Source organism: Panthera pardus, unplaced genomic scaffold (genome assembly GCF_024362965.1).
Source record: "Panthera pardus isolate Hobbes unplaced genomic scaffold, ASM2436296v1 HiC_scaffold_6, whole genome shotgun sequence".
Classification (NCBI taxonomy): domain Eukaryota; kingdom Metazoa; phylum Chordata; class Mammalia; order Carnivora; family Felidae; genus Panthera; species Panthera pardus.
The window spans coordinates 102,167,906-102,186,232 of NW_026526991.1; the positions used below are offsets into that span (position 1 = coordinate 102,167,906).

The window sequence follows — 18,327 nt, forward strand, 5'->3', positions numbered from 1 at the left end:
CAAAAGCTACAGTAATTAAAACAGTGTGGTATTGATATAAAGACAGACATATAGACCAATGGAACAGAATAGAGAGCCCATAAATAACCTTTCAAATGTATGGTCAAATGATTTTTAACAAGGGAACAAAGACTATTCAATGGAAAGGACAGAATTTTCCACAGATGATGCTAGGAAGACTGGATATCCACATCCAAAAGAATGAAATTAGAACCTTATTTTGTACTGTATTTAAAAAATTAACTCAAATGGATCAAAGACAATAAAGAGCTAAAACTACACAGCTTTGGGGTGTCTGGCTGGCTCAGTCAGTTAAGTGTCTGACTTTGGCTTAGGTCATGATCTCATGGTTCATGAGTTCGAGCGCCACTTTGGGCTCTCTGCTGTCAGCACAGAGCCTGGTTTGGATCCTCTGTCCCCTTTTCTTTCTGCCCTGCTCCTGCTTGCACACACACACTCTCTCTCGAAAGTAAATAAACACTTAAAAAATAAGAATAGAATAAAGCTATACAGCTTTTAGAAGAAAACCTTCTTCTTTTAGGGGAAACCTTCATGACATTAGATTTGGCAATGATGTCTTGAATATGACACCAAAAGCACAGGCAACAAAAGAAAAACTAAATAAATTGAGCTCAATTAAAATTAAAAACTTTTGTGCATCAAATGATACTAGGAGACTGAAGTGACAACCCACAGAATGGGAGGAAAAAAATGCCAATCACATAACTAATAAGGGATTAATATCCAGAATATATAAAGAATTCCTAAAACTCAACAACAAAAACCAAATAACCCAATTGAAAAATGGTCAAAGAACTTGACTAGACATTTCTCTATAGAATGTATACAAATGGCCAATAAGCACATCAAAAGATGCTCAGCATCACTAGTCATTAAGGAAATGCAAATCAAAAAACCCCAATGAGATACCATTTCATAACCAATTAAAATAGCTATTATCAAAATAAAAATAAACAGAAAATAAATGATAGAGAGCTTGTGGAGATATTGGAGCACTTATGCATTGCTTGGTGGCATGTAAAATGGTCTAGCTACTATGGAAAGCGGTTTGGTGGTCCTTCAAAGAGCTAAGCATAAAGTTACCATACGATCCAGCGATTTCACTCCTGGATATGTATGGAAAGGAATCAAAAGCAGGGACTCTAACAGATACTAACATGTCAACGTTCATAGTAGCAGTATTCACAATAGCCAAAAGGTGGAAACAACCCAAGTCTGCATCAACAGAGAATGAACGAAGTATGGTGCATACATATAACAGACATTTATACATATAATAGACCATAAAAGGTAATGAAATTCTGATATACACTACAACATAGATGAATCTTGAAGGCATTTTGCTAAGTGAAATAAGCCAGAACAAAAGGGCAAATATTATATGATTTTACTTATCTGAGGTACTTAGAATAGACAAAGTCACAGAAACAGAAAGTGGAATAGAGGTTACCAGCACTGGATGGGGTGGATGTGTGGAGATTTATTGTTTATTCATTTGTTAATTTTATGGGAATTTATTATTTAATGAGTACAGAGTTTCTGTTTAGGGTTATAAAAAAAATTGTGGAAATAGTGGTAATGGTTGCACAGCATTGTGAATTTATTTAATGCCACTGAGGTGTACACTTGAAAATGGCCAAAAAGTATATTTTACTATAATAGAAAAATATATGGGGGGTGAGGGAAGAGACACAGAGAGAGAGAGAGAGAGAGAGACTAAGTTATCAACGGTGAACGATTAGAGTGTCCCTCAGTACTACCGCTTCCTTCGCCCAAGCTGGCCTGGTACAGACTATCTCCAAATGACTTGACAAATGTTCCCTGGTCATAATACCTGCAGACAATAGGGAAGAAGAAGGGAGAAAGAAAGATCTCACCCAATGTCTGACTCTGGCTGGCTCCTGATTGGAGAGGGGTCTCTGGTTAGGATACAGGGACCCCTAAGGGATGGATTTTTGTCTTTCAACCTTGATAAGTTAATCCTTCACCTTCTGGAGTTGCCCACTTGCTATCTCCGCTCCTTTCACAAAGCAACTGTGAAATGAGGGTCTCAGACCAGACTTAAAGAAGCCCCATAAGTTTTCAAGACCATCACATCCCTCACAGCCCCTGTATCCATGCATCTCTAAATGAATCCACATTTTCCAGTCTTCTGTTTTACCTTTGCCTTAACATCTAAATAATAGGGGTTGAGCATCCATTTCAGCACCATGGGAAGCCAGAGTCTTTCCCAGAGTCCTCTCCAATATTTCCCATGATCCTGCTTGTGAGTTTATATCCTCATGGCCATATTTACCTTCTAATTCTTGCACTTAGGAAATTCTTGATTCTCACTTACATTTTGCTCCCTACCCCCACACTAGGGCAGCTGTTCTTCCAAACCCCTGTCTTGTCTACTGTTCAGACTACAGCTGATTTTTCTTCCCCTAGAGCAACATGAACACACAGCTATTGTGCTTAACAGACTTTCCCAAGGGCTAGAAATAGCTAGCTGGTTGGCACAAGGAAGGAAAAAAACTACATACTGAAGGTCAGACACCACTGTTTCTAGAAACTTGTTGGCCCTTTTCTTATAGGGAAGATTTTTCACTGGCCATGCCCACACTTAGTTGCTGAGGATCCTTTCTCTGAAGACCCTTTCAACTATCTACTCTCTTTTAAGGTCCCAACCTTGTGCAATTTCAAAATGTCTGTATAGCAGCTCATAAAGCAGTCTTACTTTTAACCTCCAGCATCCCGCTGAATGCTGAGATCTCCCTTTGCACATCTAAAAATCCCTTTAAGGAATATTCCTCAACCCTGTTCGGTACACAAAGAACAAGAGAAACTCTGAAATTACATCTTCTTTAAAGAATCACATCTTTAATCTTTAATCACATCTTCTCTCTAAATCGCATCTTGGGAAGGCAAGACTTACTCATCCACAAACCAGAGCCAATCCCAGAGGCTGTGGAATTCTCTTCCCATCACATGTTCCTCTGGGTTTTAGCAAAACTGGAGATAGGGACTCAGCCTAGCTGGGGCACTGTAAGGGCTTCCATGGATGACAAGGGTTGTTGGGTTATCTAGACAAAGGTGTTTGGGGCTGTAGACAAGCAAATGTGCAATCCTGGGCCCTGATCACTGTAGGGTGAGTCAGGCAAGAATACTCAGGGATGGTGCCCAGTGAGATCAAGTTCTTGACCTGTCACTTCCTTCTGTGTATAGAGACTCTTCGGGTAAAGCGAGTCTCAGATTGTGATTGAGCAGGTTATGGAGAAAAGGAAATTCATCTGGACTGAAAGGTTCTAGAGGGAAATGGTGTCATTGCCAATGTTGGAAGAAGTAGAATCAGGAGAGAGGCCAATCTCACTCTGCTTGAGTAATGAAGACATTCTGGCAATGCCACAGGATGGACACATGGGATAGAATGGAGAATGCAGAAACAGACCTGTGCAGATTTAGAACTTTGAAAAGTGACAGAGGTGGCATGGCTGATTGAGGGGAAAAGGGGAGTTCTTCAACAAACAAAGCTGAAAAAAATGATTATCCATATGGGAAAAGAGGAAATATATTCCCTATCTCACACCATATAAAAATAAACAGTTTCAGATTGACTTAACTGTCAAAGAGAAAAGTTTAAAAAAACTTTTAACTTTAGATTTCAAATCCTAGATTTAAAAGAACACATAAATGAGTATCTTTTAGACCTTGGGGCAGGGAAAAGTTTGTCAAACAAATACAGAAAGTGTTAATCTTAGAGATATTAAAACAACATCAAATGAAACTTCATTAAAGAAACTGAAAAGACAAATTACAAACAGGTTGGCTTAAAGAATATACAAAGAACTTCTATAAGTCAATAAGAAAAGCATAAACAGCCCAGTAGAAAAATGGGCAAGAGACATGGACAGGCATTCACAGAAGAGGAAACATAAAGCCAATGAACAAACTCAACCTCATTAGTGATCAGAGAAGTGCATCCATTCATTTGGAAACTTTAAGAATTTGACCCAATGTTGGAGAGGATGTAGGTCCACACATCTCTCATTGCCTATGGGTGTGTAAATTGTTACAACTACTTTGGAAAATCTTCCCATATGCCACCACATAGTGATTTCACTCCTAGTTACATAGACAAATTTTTCACACCCACCAAAAGACATTTCATGGCAATATTGCTCACAATAGCAGTGATAAGAGAATAGACTGTAACATGAATAATTCATACAATAATATTATACAGTGTTCGAAAGGAATGAACCACTGTGACACACAATGTGGATCAACCTTACTATCATATTCAGTGCAAAAGTAAATCCCAAAATATAATTTATGACAATTATACTCATTTTACAAAATTAAAAAAAAAATAAAGTAAATATAAGAATACATATAAACTGGATAAACTAATGTAAAAAGGAAAGCAGGAAATGATGCTTCTGGAATTTAGTATATTGGTTACATTACATTGGTGGAGGAGGCAGGGAGGATAGGATGAAGAAAAACCACGTGCTGGGTGGTATGTTTCTGGGAGTTTGTCTTTAAAAATAAAAATGAAACAAAACAGCAAAGAAACCCAAGTAGGGTTGTGCATGAAACAAAGATAAGAGTGTATCAAGAAGTAAGTATTATGATTAGTACAGTTCAGTGCAACTGAAATCTACTTAAGGAAATAAAAGGGGGTGGGGAAAATTAAGTGTGATTGTAGTGGAAAAGCTGAGGGTTTCTAATGAGAAGATCCCAGTGTGTAACTTTGGGAAAGTAGTGTAATCACTCGGAGGCTCTGATTCCTGCTCCATACGATGGGTGACAGTACCAAACGCTACACCAAATAGGTTTGTTGTGAGGGTTAATAAGAACCTGAATATGAAAGCCATGTGTCTGTCCAGTGCCCAAAACTGCACCAACAGTGTCTGCCTCTTGACGTTCCCCTCTGCTGTGCACACAATCCGCACATTTGTGTGCATGAAGATTAGGGTATAGCGGATACTAGGGACACCTTAATGAGAAGTCACAGAAGATCAATAATCAGAATGAGGGGAAGCAAGGGTAGCCCAGCTCCTCTGTCTGGGTGATAATTAGGTTGGGGATTTGGAGGCTGATTAAACATATCAAAGCCTGTGTTTTTTCTCAAGAGTGAAGCGCCCCCCTACCTCCTCCTTTATAATCTTTTGTATCCCAGCAATGCCCTGGTGGTGATGTCAGTCAGAAAGTACTTTGTTTTTTAATTTCAGGTTTTAGAGGCAGCTTAGCATGGTGGAATACACATAAGCTTCTGTAGCAGATTGCTAGGGCTTCCTCATTTCTGATTTTCCTCTTTCCTGAACACAGAGGAGTCAGGTGGGGGCATGTGAGTGATCTGTTCACAGAATATGGGTGGAAGTGACACCGTCCCGTCATGTTCACGTCTAGCCGTGGAAGCTCCGCACAACCTTCCAGCCCCCTCTTCCTCTGATAGACGGATCGTAAAGGCCACACGTCAGGGTGGAGGAAACCAGATGGAAAGAGACAGGGTTGCTGAATGGCGTCAAGGAGGGCAACAACTCTGGAGAGACGCTCAGACCTGTAGCAGCTTTTGGATGGGTGAGAAATAGACTTGCATTACCTGTATATGTATATATGGCCACTGACATTTCAGAGTTACTTGTTACACAGCATAGTTTAGCTTAGCTTAATACAACTTGTTCTCAGATTGTCTTGGGTTTGAATGCTGATTCTATCATTTATAGGCTGTATGACCTGGAACAAATCCCTTAACGAACCTGATCCTTGTTTCTTTGTCTTACAATGGTAACAATATTTAATTGTGCTATTCTTATCAAAGTAAAATAAATGAATGTATTAATAATTCCTTTCATGGTGTCTGACACAGAGCTCTCATAACTCATGGCTATTATTATTACTACTACTGCTAGGCTCTATGCTGGGCGATAAAGTGTAAGATGCATTCTTCCTTCCTTAAGGCAAATAGATTGTATTTGGGAAAATAGCCCATGTGCCCAGGAGAACTTAACAATTACAAGAGTCTGTCGATACAACTGAACACACAGTCGGTGCTATTAGCACAAGCACACTAGGACAAGGTCAGGGGCTACCACAGGACGCATGCTGAGTCTACGAGGACTTGCACTTCTTGAGTCCTCTAAAACAGCAGGTGCAAATAGGAGCTACCAAGTCACCATCTGTGCCTGCCTGAGGATCTAGCTGGCACGGGATGGTGAGAATCTTTGGCCACGACTGGATGATCTGATTAAAAGATTCACAAGGCCTGCACAGATGTGGACCTAAAGAAAGGAGAAGGCAGCGAGGTTTGGGAACCCTACATGTGGCCGACCTGGTGTCAGTGGAATGAATCTAAGGACTTACAAAGCTCTTCCAGCCCTAAGAGGCTAAACTCTGAGCCACAGCTATAGAAGCCGGAGATGTGTGTGGCCCTTTGCTGAGCTGGGAAAAACCTTTCCTTCAGAGCTTGGAGGCCATTTGAGAGCCCAGAGTAGACCAGGCAAGAAAGGAGCCAGAGGTAGCCCCTGGGTCATTAAGGATCCAGTTCCTGTTTTTATTAAGGGTCTGACAGATAAGACTCAGAAGCCTGGACCAGGGCCAGGCCGCAGGGATGTGGCGTGGGTTGCCAGGTTAGTGTTCAGAAGTTGAGAAGCTGTGAGAGCCCTCACTGGGTGATCATAATTGCACATCTATTAAGTATGCATTACAGCATGTGAGGAAAAAAAGCAGGTTTCCCCCACCTATCAGCTCCCCACCTCTGTCAAAGGAAACTGAAAGCAAATTTATGACACACAGATTTGACCAGAGCTTCAGAGACAGAAACGTTCGAGAACTTTTGGGGCACGGAGACTTCGCTTTCACATCTAGAACAACTTTGTCAGATCTCTTAATACCATCTGCCCAAATCTCAGCCATATGAGTCATTTTCTGTATGGTCAACTCTGAACAATTTAAGCCAAAACCAGGGGCTGCACTCAAATGGTGCTCCTGCAAAGACCCATATTTGGAAAAGCACTTTCTTTGTTCTTTTCAGACCATTTCTTCAAGCTACTGTGCAGCCCTAGTCCCATGCTCCATGCTTACAGATTGGGAAACTGAGGCCTGGAAGGGGTGATGTGTGTGGGTCATCTCACAGCAGGTTAGATGAGAAGCCATGAATAAACCCAAAATAACCTTTTTAGACCAACGTTTCCTGAAGAGGTTCATGCAGCTGCTGGTCAGAATCTTGGTTTCATCATCTTTAAAAGGGATGATGTTGCATGTATTCACAGGATGATGCTATGGGGTTCCACGGAGGCTATCACAAAGGGAAGCATCCAGCTCAGCGCATAGTACATGGCAATAGTCCTTCCGGATGAATAGAATCTGAAATGTGAATTTCCAAGGAAGAGGCAGGACCACCCACTGGGACAGCATCATCCCGATGACCACAGCTCGTTTATGGCATATTGGTATCGTCCCTCTTTCTTCTTCCTTCCTGGAAGCTCCTCAGTCTCCCTGTGTCTCTGTGGTTCCATGTAATGGACGTGCTGACTTTGTGTTTGAGGGAGTTGTTCCTTGGTCCCTGGGAATGGATTTTGGAGTCAAAGTAAGAATACCTTTTCCTTCAGCTTGGGTTTCTTGGCATGGTTATGGGAGGTTGGTCAAGTGGGAGTGGTCAAGGACAGGCTAAGGGGCCTTGCAGCTCTAAAGACCACACCTACAGCCAGCATGTAGGATTCAAATCAGGATAAAGGTGCTGGGGCTGGAGAGGACCACATTGTGCCATCTATCCCCACCAGGAACTCTTCTCCAGCCAGTTAACTCTTTATTTGTGAAATGTGGATAATCACACCCATCTGGCAAGGTCTTTGCACAGACTTGAGAAAATGCCTGACACATATCAGGCCCTCGGTAACTGATTTTGATGATGTCTGTATGTCGAGTACCAAAGGTAGTGCTGGACACTGTACATAGTAGGCTTGCCCGACTCCTGCTCTCAGATATCTGGTAGGGGTGACGCAGCACAGGTGTCCTCACTTTCATGTATCAACACCTTAATAGGGGAAGACAACAATTAGGTCCCCCCAGGATGTCTTTTCTCCAGGCTAACATATACCTGGCTCCTCAGCTGTTGTTCACTTGAACTGGTCCTCTCCCTACTCTGCCCATATGTTTAAGATGAGCCCAAATGTGTCAGTGCCCTCCTTAAGATGGGAACCTGGAACTTAACACTGTTCTTCATGAGAAAGATCACCAGGGAAGTCCCCATGTTTTATTACAGACCCATTGGAAGTTAATACCAAGCACACTAAATGACTTACTCCAGAGATGCACAGTAAGATTTCTGGAGATAGGGGACTCAATGAATAAACAAAAAATACATTTCCTCACAGGAGGTAGGGAGGCTTCTGGGGTTCTAGAATATTCTATTCCTTTTTTAAAATATTTTTTTAAAGTTTATTTATTTTGAGAGAGAGCAAGAAACAACAGGAGGTGTGGGACAGAGAGAGAGAGATTTCGAAGCAGGCTCCGCACTGTCAGCGAGGAGCCTGATTTGGGCCCAAACCCACAAACTGTGAGATCATGACCTGAGCAGAAACCAAGAGCCCAATGTTAACCGACTGAGTCACCCAGGTGTCCCTAGAATGTTCCATCTCTTGACCTAGGTGATGGTTACATGAGTTATCCATTTTTTAACATTTATTTATTTATTTTTGAGAGAGAGAACCAGCACGGGAGGAGGAGGAGGGGGAGGAAGAGGATGAGGAAGAGAGAGAGAGAGAGGAAGAGAGAGAGAGAGAGAGAGAGAGAGAAAGCAGGGGAAGGACAGAGATAGAGGGAGAGAGAAAATCCCAGGCAGGCTCCATGCTATTGGTGTAGAGCCCCATGTGGAGCTCGAACTTACCTGAGCTGAAATCAAGAGTCAGATGCTTAACTGACTGAGCCACCAAGGAACCCTAAGTATTCATTTTTTTAATACTTCATTGAGCTAGACATTTTTTTGAGCTGAGCATTTTAAAATAACAGTTTTATTGAGATACAATTCACATATCATAGAATTCATCCATTTAAATTATACAATTTAATAGTTTTTAGTATATACAGATATATACAATCACTTACTATAGTCAATTTTAGAAACTTTTCATCACCACTAAAAGAAACTGTACCCTTTAGCTATCACCTTCCTATAGCCCCCTCCTTCTCAGACTTAAGCAATTACTAATCTACTTTCTGTCTCTGTAAATTTTCCTATTCTTCACATTTAGTATAAATGGTATCATATAATATGTGGTCTTTTGCAACTGGCTGTTTTCATTTAGCATAATATTTTCAAGATTCATCTGTATTGTGGCACAAATCAGTACTTTATTTTTTTTTTATGGCCAAATATTATTCCATTGTGTGGATATACCACTTTTATTTATCAGTTCATCAGCTGGTAGATATTTGGGTTGTTTCCACCTTATGGCCCTTATGAATAATGGGCTATAAGATTAATGTGCAAGTGTTTGTGTAGAAATGTTTCCATTTCTCGTGGGTATGCACCGAGGAGTGGAAGTGTTGGGTCATATGATAACCCTTTGCTGAACTTTTTGAGAAACTGCCAGAAAACAATTTCCACAGGGGGTGCACAATTTTACTTTCCCACGAGCAGCATATGAGGGTTTTGACTGCTCCACACCCTCACCAATACTTGTTGTTATCTGTCTTTTTGATTATAGCCATCCTAGTGGGTGTGTGGTGGTATCTCGTTGTGGTTTCATTTGCATTTCCCTGATGACTAATTATCTTGAACATTTTGATTTATGTACTTTTCTTAATATACGTCCTACTTTAATAAAAAAAAAAACAGTGTATTTTTAAAATACACTCGCTTCTTGACCCCTGATACCCATAAAAATTGCTCAGTTCTGAAAATATGGAACCCAGAACTTTTGGAGGCTAGAGATTTTGCATCTCCCAGATGGAATTCACCTCTGGGGGTAACCAAGTCATTTTGGGACCAAGCTAGACTGGAGCTGCTCTCTTTCCCAGTAAGAAATTTCCCCTGGATCATACACAGAAAGGTGCCAAATGTACCTGTGTACAGGTATGTATTTTTCCCCTTATACTCAGGTCAACTCGGGTTGTGAAATGGAGTGGAAGGCTTGTATTCAGACATGGGTCAGCTATCTGAAAGACTATGTGGCACTGGACAAGGACTTGAGTCCTTGTCTCTTCATCAAGGCACAAAGTCCAGGACAAGAAGATTGATGCACTTGATCCAGACATGGAACTTGAGAAGAGAATCATCCCTAGATCAAATGAAAGGTAATCCTTAACAACATGTGTTACTTGTCCTACTTTACATGTGGGGAACCTGAAGCTTAGAGCAGTAATTCACTCAAGCCTCAAAGTAACTTAGTCTGCAAAAAGCCTTACTTTTCAATTCCTCCCCTCCTTAGATGGTAGAGTGAAAGCTTGGTGCCTTGACATTACCCCCTGGGTACACAGCTGCGTTTTCAAGGCAGCCTGATGACCTGGTCTCTGTAGCCCATGTTTTAGTTCTGGGGCCAACCACTGCCATGCACGCCTCTGGTCACTTAGGCTATTCTTCCTCTGGTGAACCTGTGTGCTGGGTTCTTTCTTTTCCTCCTATTGGGTGCAAGGTCTTCAACATTTCTCTAGTTTCATTCCAGCACTAGGTACCAGTATTTTTTGAAAGTTAAGGGAGGTATGTTAGTTGGGTTCCCTAGGAAACCCTCTACTGAGGTAGAGTTAAGAGTGCAAATGGTTTTGGGGGAGTATGTGTGAAAGAAGGGGAGCAAGCAGAATTGGGCAGAGGGACCCATAAGATGCACACCTAAAGTCTCTGCCAGCTCGATGGGGAGTTGCAGAGCAAGGACTGCCTACCGAAGGAGTCCCACATTGGTGTGAAATCACTGGGTCTTTATATGACCACCTGTCCCCACCTGGCTCCTCCAAGGAAGTTGAAGTGGATTCTGAGGAAGCTAAAATCTGGCACCCATTAGCTAGACACACTCTTCAAGTCCTTTCTTAAAAAAGGAGCTGAGCAGTACATGTCCTCATTTGCCAGCAGTCCAGACAAAGCCAGACATTCCTACAGGAATCAGTTATTGTCTGGCTAGCTCAGAGAATGGCCTGGAATTCTGGAAAAATGGACTACAAACCTGGGCTATAAACTGAAGAGCATGTTGATTCCAATCTCCCACCCCTCCTTTTTTGTGGGTCACATCATGAGTGGTGTGTCACTGGGCTAGAAGGATTCTGCAAGGTCCTTTGGGCCTCAGTACTCAAGGACTTGGGGACAGGTGAGTTACCTTGTGTCCTTTATGCTGTCACACCTATGTGAATTCAGGTCTCTGCTGTAGGCCACAGTCACGATGGTCATCGTCACCATTTTCCCATAAGCACTTTACCCAGCATCAACCAGCATTCTTAGAATACCAAATTGAACTAGAGTAGAATACAAAAGGAAGATTCTAGTTCACCTTGTCTTCTAGAAACTTCTTGTATTTGGAACAATCACATGCTATGCCAAATATAGAATGAATACAGTGACCTCCTGGGTTCTGTGATCCTAGGTTCCCAATTTCCCCTCTATAGAATGGGAATTACTATGACTGCCTCGAGCCTCACCCTGAAAGGGCTATAGAGACTTCAATGGCATAATGGAGGTGGAAGCCTTTGAGCACCTCATTCCAAAGTTATCAGAGCATCTTTTGCCTAAGGCTCTTGAAACCTCTTAAAAGCACCACCACATTTTCATCATACAAAAATTGCCCAAGAGAGATCTCCCTCATTACCAGCACTTGGTGGGAATCTGGCATTCATCCTCACAATTCCCCTATGATCACAGAGTCTTACCACAAAGGGCATCTTTCTGCTAGTTTATCTGCAGAACGGTCTGGGGCAGAAGGCAAAAGCACCAGACTATCTCGCTTGCCTCCCCGCCTCTGCTGGGGCCCAGGCAACGTTCACCAGTGTGGTCCCCAGAACTCTGGTCTCCTTGGCATAGTTATTTTGTTCGCCAAGCTAACGTTTATAATTTTACTTCCTACTGAGGACACATTGAGAGAATTTTTGCCCACTGTTCAAATTCATGGGACTAATATGTTACTGGGAAGATGTCCAATGTCCAGGGGGAACAGGGGAAGCAGAAGACAAAGCCTGCTAAAGCGGGAAGGGACTTGCCTTCACTTCCTCATTCACAGGTGAAGCAGACACGATGAGCAGGTGCCCAGCCGGGCTGGACTCTGTTCACCTGATTGAAGTATACTGGTTCTGACTTCAAAGGTGTTGAGTGAGGTGGTAAGAACTTGGGCTTTAGAGTGATGGGTTCTGGCTCTGCCACTTACTAAGACTGGGCAGGTGACTTAATCATGAAGAACCTCAGTCTCTTCAGCTATAAATTAGAGATCATAACTCCCACCCTGCAGGATTGCTATGATGAGAGATAACTTATGAAGAGTAACTGGATTATAATAGATACTCAATAAGTGGTAATTATTAAAATCATTACATTTTCTGCTATAAATTCAAAAAGTACTTATTGAACATTTACTCTATTCACCCATCTTTTCAAACATCCATTCATTCCAAAAACATTTCTGAGCTCAAGATTATGCTGAGGTCAGTGAGGGGTCCTACCGAGAAATAGAAAGCAGGCTCCTTGAGTACAAGAAACTCAAACTTTGACTGGAAAATAATAAATTAGAAAAGAATAGAATTATAAAATGGAAGCCATCACACCTTCTTGACTGTGCTGTGGGAGTTAAGTGGGTAAGCCTGCAAGCTTGGCCTCTGGCCCCAGGCAGACTTAATGGGTAGCCCGACTAGAGTTGCATCTTACATGGGGAGAGAGGCAGAGTCAGCCAATCTACTATGAATCTTGGAAGCATGGGTTTTAGGTCCCCTCACCTAGAAGGGCTTCTTCCAAGGCTCTGTACCTAATTTTGTTTTTCTTGTCTATAGAGCCCCCCCCCCTCCGCAAATTGCACAAACTTCAAGACCCACAAACCCTGGATTATCTCTCATGGAGGACTGAGTTTTAAAGTCAGAAGATAAAGTAGGAACTGACAAGCTCATGTCTCGCAGCATGCTCTTGGAAAGCACACAGGAGAAGTGAAGAATCAGGATACCCTGAGATCTGAAAGGAAGGTATGAATCAAGTCAAGCTGAACAGTGGAGCAAGAATTTGAAAGTTGGAAGCCTCTCGGACTAAGAAAAGATAAAGGTGCCAGGTGGTGAGGAATGTGAGGGCAGGGAACTATACTTTAAACAGAATACTCATACAATTTTCACATTACATGTGCAAGAATAGTGTATAATGCATAATGGTGGAACCATGTTTGGAGTCACACTGATCTGGGCTCTACTTATTTGAACTCCATGACTTAGGACAGGTCAAGGAACATCTTAGAATTTCAGTTTCATTTGTAAATCATAATAGTAATACTTATCTCGAAAGTATTACTTTTGGAATTTTAAGTTATAAAATTAAGGAGATATTTTTCTGAAAATGATTTGTAAACTGTAAAGAGTTCTGTTTACCAATATTGGTTCTAATTCATTTTGCTCACACTGTAGAAAGAATGTCCTTGTTCACCAACCAACCTGATAATAGTGGAAGGACCCTTAGGGGGAAAACAAACAAAGAAACAAACAAACCCAGCTCTGGTACTCTCAGAGTAAAAGCTCCAGCTTATTACATACTTGTGAGCAATTCCCTAATTTCTCCAATCCTCAGTTTCTCTATCTAAATCATGAAACACCATGTGAGGTAATATCTTGATCAGATTTATCTTTAAGTTCCTTGGGAGGAAATAAATGAAAATATCCAATTCACTTTCCTTATTTGGACCTTTACTAGAATTTGGAAAGGAGACTCTCTCAAGCCTTTGAGCAACGGGGAAGACCGCTGAGTGCCACAACCCACCTTGGGCTGGACTGTAATGAGAAGGACAATTGATTGAGTGCTAGCTGTTGGACATATGGTTTTGCCTCAGCCTCATAACAGGCTAGTATGTTTGACATTACGGCTTATATTATACAGATGAGGAAAATGGGGCTCAGAATATTTGAGCAAATACTTCAGTTCCCACCTCTAGTAAATGGAGGAGCAGAACGTCAGACCCAGATCAATGCTGGAACCTCCTTTTCCTGGTGTCCCCAGTTGACCTGCAGCTCCTTTGTGTCCAGGACAAGGAGGATTGAACCTATGTTCTACAGGAAGTCAGGCCTGTGACAGGTAAGATGACATGAGGCTAAGCCTCTTGTAGACTCCGGCACAGTGTGAAATTGCTAGTTATTATTTTTAAAGCAGAGAGAAACTTTCCACCCATGCTCTTACAGAGGCAGTTGGCTTCAAGGTCTGATGGTTTTTGTCACCCTTGCCTTTTCTAGATCAGTGTCCAAAGTAAGAGACTCTGTCTTCCTGTATGTTGTGGCTGTTTCTGTTAAGCAGTGTCTTCAAAGGTCTAATGAAGGAGGCCACCATGGTGCCTGCATGTCACAGAAAGAATGTGGGCTCACATCTTCACAATGGCAGAGATAGGTACAAAAGCAAAGACCACATCAATTTTGGAGCATTTCCACCTGTGATGTTTGACATCCTTCAGGCACGGTCTGAGAGAGGGACTGGACCAGCATCTTCTGAACATTGTATTGTGGGGGAAAGACACAGATATGAGGAGCTCTTCCCCCTGCAGATACACCTGTGGCACGAGCCACCCTTCCCCCATCCCCTAAGGCAGAGTCTCCTCTCCATCCCGTGCACACCCTTGTTGGTTTATAGGTCCCCACTATTAGATGAGTAATAAACAGTAGGATATAAGCTTCCCTTCTGGCCAATCCCAGAGCTAAAGTAACATGTTCAAACACCCTGTTATTATTATTACCAATGATAATAAGAGGAATAATGAGCAAGAATTGCTTTTATTAAATAAATCAGGAAAATGCACTTTACAACATGTTCCAGAGACATGTCAAGAGGCTCTCTAAATGTCTGGATGGTGTTGGAGCTTGCGTTGCTCACCATTATGAGGGAGTTTTTTACAATTACTGGTCTCTCAACAGCAGGTTAGGACTCATCTTATAAATATATAATAACATAAACGGGCTTTCTGTTTATCAACTACTATCTTATAAGTGTGTGCTTTCCTCCTATAAATCCCCTTTTTTAATAGGTGCATTTTTGAAATGATACCATAATTGTAGCCATTTAAAGACTAAGATATTTAACCTTGATCTGTTGCTATTTTTGTCAGTTTTGGAATTAAAAGGAAAATCTTAGTTTCCTCAGCTCTCTAACCTTCTTTAGGGTCAAGTGCAGTGATCTGAGCATGCCAAGCATGCCATAAAGGTGCCCAGTAAGTGTTTTTTTTTTTTTTTTTTTTGAGTGAATGAATAACTACAGAGATCTTATAGTTCATCTACATCACTCTCTTGCATTCTAGGTTCTATCTGAAACTATCCTAGAAAGGTAGCAATAATAATGTAGGAGAAGGGCACCTGGCTGACTCAGTTGGTAGAGCATGAGACTCTTGATGTCGGAGTTGTGAGTTTGAGCTCCATGTTGGGTGTAGAGATTACTTAAAAATAAATCTTCAAATAACAGTAACAATAACAATAATGTAGGAAAGCACACAGCTTGAGAACAAATTTGTCCACCATTGGAATTCAGTATTTGGTGTGCTTGGTGTATTTTCTTTTTAAGTTGGCTTTGCACCCAGCGCAGGGCCCAATGTAGAGCTCAAACTGATGACTCTAAGATCATGACCTAAGCTGAGACCAAGAGTCAGACACGCAACCAACTGAACCACCCAGGTGCTCTGTGCCTAGTGTATTTGACATTTGCAATAGATCATTTTTTATACACTCCCTCCCTCTATTCCTCAAAATTACTTCCCATAATACTCATTTTCTTGATTAGTTCTCCAGTTTTAAAATAATTTTAAAAAGATAAACAGTAATAAAGATATCCAAATTTAGTAACTTACTTTATTCATGGTCCGAAATGAACTGTTACCAAAATACTATACCTCGCAGTTCACACTGTGTTCCACTGTTTTAGAATTTAAACACAAATAAGGCTCTAAATCCTTGCTGCCTCTACACTCACTGCTCTGTTACTGTTTCCAGTGTGTGGGGTTTTATTCAGTGCCATCAAGCAATTCTCCAGTTCTCAGTGGGCGCTGACTGGGTGTCCCGCAAATTTAGCTCAATTCTAACACTGTCTGGAGATAGTAGAGGTTCCAAGAATAAGAACTCAGCCCCACAGTACTTACCCCACTTTGGATGCCAATCTCAGGTTCAGATTATTACCTGTGCTTCTAACCAACTGGCTATAAAACAGAGGTACCTATGACCCCCCTCCTTGGGTTTGATTAATTTGCTAGAGGAGCACAGAACCCAGGACACCAGTTTTCTTACTAGATACTGGTTTATGGCCAGGGATGTTAAAGGATATGAATCTACAGCTGGATAAAGAAATGTATTGGGTGAGGTCCAGAAGGATCTTTAACACTGGAGCTTCTGTGCCAGTAGAGTTTGGGAAGTGCCATTCTCCCAGCTCATGGATGCATTCTGGTTCACCAGCTTGGAAAACCTCTGAAACCCTCCTTTTTTTGTTTTTTGTGTAGGCACTATTACATAGGCATGATTGATTAAATCTTTGGTCATTGGTGATTGCTTCAACCTCCAGCCTCACTCCCCAGAGGTATAGGAGGAAGCAGTGGGAAGGAAAATTCCAACCCTCAAAGCCTGGTTGGTTTCCCTGGCAACCAGCCCCCAGCCTTGAGGGTTTCCAAAAGTTACCTCATTAACATAAACCCAGTTGTAGTGGAAAGGTGCTTGTTATAAATAACAAGGCACCCATTTCACCTTTATGGCCCTGAAGTGATTTCAGGAACTGAGGACAAAAGACCAAATATTGTAACAAAAGATGCTCCCATTGCTCTTATCTTCTCCAGAAATTCCAAGTGTTTGGGGAGCTGAGCCAGCAACTGTGGACAAAGACCAAAATATAGACGTGTCACACCATTTATTTCAAATAAATGGTTTAAATGTGAGAAGATATGATACCACATGGAGCAAAGATATGACGTGTGTCTGGAGGAGAGTTCCAACAACTCTGAGCCATTCTGCCCTTGCAAACATACCCTTGGAAACAGTCCTGTGGCTGAGTCCTCAGGGGTAGGGTGGGTCAGGGCAACAGGATTGTATAACTGGGAGTTTTGGAAATTAACTGCCATATAGAATACAGTGTTCACTAAAAATGGGTTAATTTGGATCATGTAAGTGTGTGTCTGTGTGCATAAACTCAGCAGTAATCATAGCAACTAATTAGAACTGAGACCAATATGAGGTTTGGTGGGGGCAGGGAGCATTTTCTCAATGACTTTCTTTTGAACTGCAGGCACATGTTACATCAACTGACTTCAGTTTCATTACTGCTTTTAAATTCTCTACTGAAAATGCTCCCCATTATTGCTTCCTAGTCAGCAGTCCATTGTCAGAAACCTCACAGTAACAGAAATAGGGGGAACAAGTGTGATCTAGTGGCAGGGCCTACCCACTGAGGGGAGGTGCGTTTCTCAGTGCAACAGGACCTTCACCTCTGCCTGGTGACAAAACTAAATCAATTTAGTGGTGAGTCTGATGCCCTTTATGCAAGGGAAAATATTCCATGATTGGGGCGGAAGGTAATAGTGCCTCACAGGCAGGGGACACTTCCTGAGGCATCTGAGACAAGTCTGAGTTTTACAGAACCTGAGAAGAGGTTCTATAGGCAGAAATGGCACAATCAGCTAATAGGTCCTATTTTCCAGGGTAAGATGAGCTAGCTAAAGTTGAGCTGAAGGGTTGTGACTAGAGTATGTTCCATTTCCTTTGATAGGTGTTTTCCCAAAGGACAGGCTGACTCGGGTTTAGGCTTGTGACCTGGGCCAGGCCCCTAGGGTGGCCTCCATTTTGTGAGTCCAGACATATGAATTAACTTTACCGGCTCTCACACTGATGTCCCTGCCCCCAGGAACTCATATCTGAGTCCAGCGGGGTTGAGGTGGTGATAACAGGAAGGGCCACTAATTAAACCCTAAATAAGTCAGTTTGGTCCTTCTGATGAGGGAGCATAAGGCAGGCTGAGGGCAAAGTACAAGCTAGCACACACCTCTTCCCACCAGGTAGAATATGTGTGATATTCTTCAGGCACTCCTGGCTGCCCAAGAACAAAGGAAAAGAAAGGAAACAAATGGTTAACTGATAGAGATCCCAGTTATACAGGACATGAGTCTCCATCAGTTTACAAATATCTGAGTAAATTACAAGAAAAAG

At 41.9% G+C, this 18,327-nt stretch overlaps 1 long non-coding RNA gene across 4 annotated transcripts; it reads left to right on the forward strand.

Moving 5' to 3' along the window:
• The first annotated feature begins 489 nt into the window (after positions 1-489).
• On the forward strand, positions 490-14,963 carry LOC109276201 (uncharacterized). Of its 4 annotated transcripts, none has more exons than XR_008419654.1 (3): positions 490-10,302; positions 12,207-13,152; positions 13,865-14,963. It is a non-coding gene; the product is annotated as an uncharacterized LOC109276201 (long non-coding RNA). The 4 variants fall into 4 exon arrangements; XR_008419655.1 differs by lacking the exon at positions 490-10,302 and having other exon boundaries at positions 10,594-13,152; positions 13,865-14,242; positions 14,398-14,963; XR_008419656.1 differs by lacking the exon at positions 490-10,302 and having other exon boundaries at positions 10,594-12,303; positions 12,967-13,152.
• Positions 14,964-18,327: the final 3,364 nt, after the last annotated feature.